Genomic DNA, 6,000 nt, shown 5'->3' on the forward strand with positions numbered 1-6,000 from the left:
GATTCATTATTGATTTACACGAGGTGAATAAGATAGTGATACCACAATATCCCGTGGTTTCTGACATCACAACGCTTCTTACTTTAGTTCCTCCCACTGCAACCACGTTCTCTGTTATAGACTTGAAGAACGCTTTCTTTTCGATCCCTATTCATCCTGATAGCCGATATTTGTTCGGTTTCACTTTGAACAATCGATCGTATCGCTTTTGTAGAGTTCCTAAAGGCTATACTGAGAGTCCCAGTATTTACAGCCAGGCTCTGAAAAGACAACTTGATTCTTTTGTTTTACCCAAGGGTGTGGCGCTCATTCAGTACGTTGATGATATTTTGTTAGCAGCTGATACCCCCGAACAATGTGAGACATGCACGCTGTCTTTGCTTTCTTTTCTTGCTTTGCACCACCATAAAGTCTCCAGAAAGAAGTTGCAATATTGTAGACCAAAGGTAACCTACTTAAGTCACCTTTTGTCTAAGGAGGGGTGTGCACTCACACCAGATCGCATTCAAGCAATACTAGACACACCAGTACCTACTACACAGAAAGGGGTTCGAGCATTTTTGGGTCTTACTTCTTTTTGTAGACAATGGATATTAGGATTTTCACACATCGATAAACCTTTGTTAGCACTATTGACAAAAGATACCCCAGTACCCCTCCCCTGGACAGATGAATGTGAAAATGCTTTCCGACAGTTACGACAAGCCCTTTGTTCAGCACCAGTGTTAGGTACTCAAGATTACACAAAGCTTTTTACATTGTATGTACACGAGAGGGATGGATGTGCATTGTCAGTTTTAGTACAGACACACGGTGACAAGCAACGTCCGTGTGCTTACTTTTCAGCGGTACTTGACCCCGTTGCTCAAGCGCTGCCTGGATGTTTTTGCTCAGTTGCAGCAACAGCTGTGTCAATACGCCAGAGTGAAGGGATAGTTTTATCGCATAAGCTCTTGGTGTTGGTACCCCATGCTGTTGACGCCCTTTTGAATCAGACAAAGACGCAGCATTTAACTAGTGCTCGTTTGACAGGATATGAGCTGACGCTGTTAGCTCCTCACATTACACTAAGGAGATGTTCAACACTAAACCCAGCCACGTTGTTGCAATTTCCGCAGACTCCGCCTGAGGCGGAAGAAACACATGATTGTATTTTTCTGACTGAGGAACAGACAAAGGGTTGCATTGATTTGCAGGGTACGCCCCTTCCAGATGTGGATGGAGAATTGTGGGTGGATGGATCTTGTCTGAAGTTGCTGGATGGTACAACTTCAGCTGCATATGCAATCACTACGCTTCACACGATAGTGGAGACAGCTCGCATACCACAGAAGTCAGCTCAAGCAGCAGAACTGATAGCTTTGACACGAGCGTGTGAGCTTAGTAAAGGATTGTGTGTGAACATTTATACAGATAGCCGCTATGCTTTTGGAGTGGCACATGATTTTGGCCTGCTCTGGAAGGAAAGAGGCTTTCTCACATCACATGGGATGCAGATAATGCACGGTGAACTAGTGCATAATCTTTTGACTGCATTAACATACCCAAAGGAGATAGCTATAGTGAAGTGTAATGCGCATAAGAAAGTGACTGACAAGGTGGGACAAGGAAATGCTTTTGTAGATCGAGTGGCACGTGAAACTGCGATGCAGCCTGACTCTACTTCCATGTTTGTAGTGAAGTCACAAGCTGAGCGGTGGCATGATGCTAGGAAAGAAGTACTAGAGATACAGAGGACCGCTTCTGATAAAGAACAGGAGCAGTGGTCCATAGATGGAGAGTTGGATGATGAAGGTTGTTGGAGAAACAAGCAGATGGACAGATGGAAGTTGCCTATAGCTTTTGTGCAACCTATGTTTCAGATGGCACATGTGCTAGCACATGTTGGAGCTTCAGCAATAGTGAAATTGCTTACGCAAGTTTGGGAGCATCCAGAGATTGCTAGCACAGCTAAGAGAGTAGTGCAGTCCTGTATGATTTGCTTACGATTTAATCCTGGAAAATGGACACAAACTCTAGCAGGAGGGTTTGTTACACCAACTGCACCGTTTGAAGTTTTGCAGATGGATTATATTCAGCTTGAACGCTGTAATAATCTGAAGTACGTCTTGGTGGTGGTATGTGCCTTCAGTAAATGGATTGGGGCGTACCCCACAAAAGACAACACTGTAATTACTACAGCAAAGGTGCTGTTGAAGGAATTTTCCCCTCGCTATGGAGTTTGTAGATTTTTGTGGAGTGATAACGGACCTCATTTTGTAGGGGACGTTATAAAGTATGTCCTGAAAGGATTGGGGATTAAACAAAAGTTTCATGCAGTATTTCATCCACAATTAGCAGGTCTAGTGGAAAGATACAATGCAACATTGAAACTGAAATTAGCTAAAATACAGGATTCTACTTCTCTGACTTGGCCAGATGCGTTGCCACTGGCATTGTTGTCAATCAGATCAGTACCTCATTCTCGGACGGGCCTTACACCTTATGAGATTCTTTTTGGCCGTCCTATGAATATCTGGGGAATTCCTAAACCAAGTTCTGTGTATGATGTACCTTGTGTCTTAATGAATGACTATTTGGCACAATTAACTGATAACTTGGTTTCTATTCATCAACAGGTTTGAGAAGCACTTCCTGACAGATCCACCGGAGAATGTCACAACCTCCGACCTGGGGATTTCGTCCTTCTAAAATCCTTTGACAGGTCGAGCAGTTTGGAACCGAGGTGGCGCGGACCGGAGCAAGTGTTACTCGCTACAAGAACAGCAGTTCGAGTCACGAATCATAAGAACTGGGTTCATGGGACCCATTGTCGTAGAGTACTCCCGACTTTGGTGGAGCTTGCTGTATTAACCGACCACCGAGAGGTTCTGACTGCGGAAAGAGGTCATGCTGTGATGCCTGATGGATCTGAGGAGTTATTCCCGGACCAGACAGTCCCTGGAGCAACCAGATATAATTTGAGGCCAAGAGAGAAATTTGCAGCATTGTGAAAGTTGTCGGAGCATTCCCTGGGTCAGTGAAATGGAGAGCGATGTGGCAAGGGGGGGATCAGCCCTGCATTAGAGTAGTGACACCCGTCTTGGCCCGTGGTGAAGAAATCTATGGCTGCCCAAGGGGTAAGAGCTCTGACAACTACTTTAGTTTCAGGAAGATTTGTTTTGGACCGAGACTGAGAATGGAGACGAAGAAGAAGATTTTTTGTGTTGTAGGGTTTGTTGTTGCCTTGATTATTGTGGCAGCAATAACATGGTCTGTTGAGGAAGCGACTCCTGCTCGTGAGTTGTTTGTTGTTACTACACCTGCACCAGAGGAGCATTATTTCTTTACGCTCCCATACCAGGAATTGAAACCTCGACAATCTTATTTAAATAATACCTTTGTTCAAATGTTGCATCACACCCACATCGCTACTAATGCGACAAACTGTTGGATTTGTGGGATGATGCCTGCACACCAAAAGAAAGGTGGTACCCCATTTATACCTCTCCCCTTTTCGCATAATGGCTCTTGTCGAGCCTGGTACACTTTGCTCTTTGCAACTAGGAAGCCAACAGTGGGCAGACTGCTTTTCCGGTTGAATAAAGAGTGCCATCAGGACAAAGATGGGTATCCTCAAGCAAATGGAACTATATGGGAGTGGGAAGAATATCGACCGTACAATGTCTCGACACCCTATATCTTCACCAATACAAGAGACTCATTTGAGGCTGAACGTTCTGTTATTTCTGTTACCCAAACGCAAGCAGAACTTTGTGTACAGAGCATCGGACATATCCCTGTGGGGATCAGCAAATGTATTACTGTATTAAATATAGATGGTCTGAATAATAGTTCTTTCCTAGCTTCGCACAATACGTATTTTGTGTGTGGAAATCGAGGATATTATCGATTGCCAGCCGGTTGGACTGGAATTTGCTATGTCTCTTTTCTATTGCCCCCTGTGTTCTTAGCTTCTTTAATGTACCACCAAAATCTTAAATTGTTCAATAATATTACTGTAAACAGATATAAAAGGACATTGACTACCGATGATGTTGATCAGACTGACACTAGCCTACAGCAATATGTCGATTTCAATTTAGGATTGTTCTTTTTTGCAGGTGCTGCATTAAATAGCAGGAAAATACGACGATTGACTAGAGTAGTGGAGGCTGTTACTGTTCAAACAGCTGCCGCCTTAGGTAACATCACTGAAGAACTACAAATTGCTAGAATTGTAGCTTTGCAGAACCGGATGGTTCTAGATGTAATGTTAGCAGATAGAGGTGGTGCATGCCGTGTCATTGGTAGTAGTTGTTACATGTTTATTCCTGACCACACCCCATCAGTGTATAAAGCGATTATTAAACTTCATAAAATCGCTGCAGACATTCACACAGAAAATGGTACATGGACTTTTACAGGATGGCTTTGGACTTTGATCTCTGCTTGGGGCTGGAAAGTATTAACCGTCCTATGTATAATTATTGTGATAATTTTTTCTTGTTGTGTCTGTATTCAATGTAGCCCAATGATTTGTTCTATGTGTGTCAATGCTTGTATACCAAAGAAGAGTAATATTACGGAAGTCAAAATGCAGAATGATCTGAAAAAGGTGATAGCTAGTATGATGGCCATTGATATAAGAGATGAATATCTGGCCTTTCCTAGGAAATCGAATGTCTTCAGCTAATGCTGAAAGGGCCGTCTGTTGTAAATTAACAGCGATTAAGTTAAGCATTAGCAGAAGACATGTTTTAATATGTTTCGTTTAACCATTATCGTAACAAATGTACCGACTCCATCTTGAATTTGTAGCGGCCATTTTGTATGCCATACATTGCCATGTGCTCGCCATGCGCTTTGTCCAACCTCCTTGTTTATTGTGCCTGGAGTCTCCCCGGCAACAGGCTATTTTTAGCAGTCTCCCTAACATGTCCAGACATGCGCAGTAGGATCAGTGACCGTTACTTAATTAGTTCCAGACAGGAATGTGATCGGAGACTATTAGCTCCACCCATCTATCGATTGCGCCTTCTAAAATGTCCTTGTATGGTCATAAATCTGCTCTTGTCTTTTTTACCGCCTTTTCTTGAGCCCCCTTATTGTGTATAAAAGGGGCCATGTGCTGCAGTTCTTTGTACTACTCGATACAATACTGAAGAGTGTTGTGTGGACTGTAGTGCCACCTTTTAAGGTTTAATAAACTTTGTCTTTGTATTTCCAGTTTCATTGCCAACTTCTTCCTAAGGTCCGAGGACTCTGTGCTGAGAAGGGCGAACCCTTGCACTAAGTAGGCCTAGCTGAGGTTTGCTTACAATACCGTGAAGGGGTATCTCGCGGAGACAGAGCTGCAGTACATTTTCAGTGTTACCTCGCAGTGGTAGAACTACGGACCCGACGGCTTGTAGAGGAAGAGATGTGAGCTGACGGACTAAATCACAAAATGCCTGCCAACACTTCCTAGTTTCAACAGTTCACTGCCAATGAGCCGCAATCTTGTACACGTAACCTCTCAGCCAATCAGATATCAGAATTCTCAAATATTGATATCTGTAAAATGTAATATTTCTCAAAAACTACTGAACAGATTCACACAATTTAAACAAAAGCGTGCTTTCTGGACCAAGACCTTTCTCCCTGCCAAATTTAGCGTAATTCAGTTCAGTAGTTTCGGCTGTAGCCTTGCCCAAAGTTTCTTATGGGAAATAGATTTTTTGACTCTTATTTTTTGAATTTCTCAAAAACTACTGAACGGATTTACACCATTTAAAAAAAAAGTTCGCTTTCTGAACCAAGCTGCACCTTTTTGCCAAGTTTGGGGTAATTCCGTTCCGTACTTTAGGCTGCAGCCTGTTGCAGAATTTCCTAAATAAATTAACATGGGGAAAACGTGTTTTGGGACCCCCCTTTTTTCTCAGCCCCCGCTTGATGAATCACCCTCAAACTTTCAGGATAGGAGCTGACCTGGATAGACTTTTTTGGGACATTATTAGCAAATCAAAAAATGCTTTTCCT

This window comes from Lissotriton vulgaris, chromosome 8 (genome assembly GCF_964263255.1).
Source record: "Lissotriton vulgaris chromosome 8, aLisVul1.2, whole genome shotgun sequence".
NCBI classification, from domain to species: Eukaryota; Metazoa; Chordata; class Amphibia; order Caudata; family Salamandridae; genus Lissotriton; species Lissotriton vulgaris.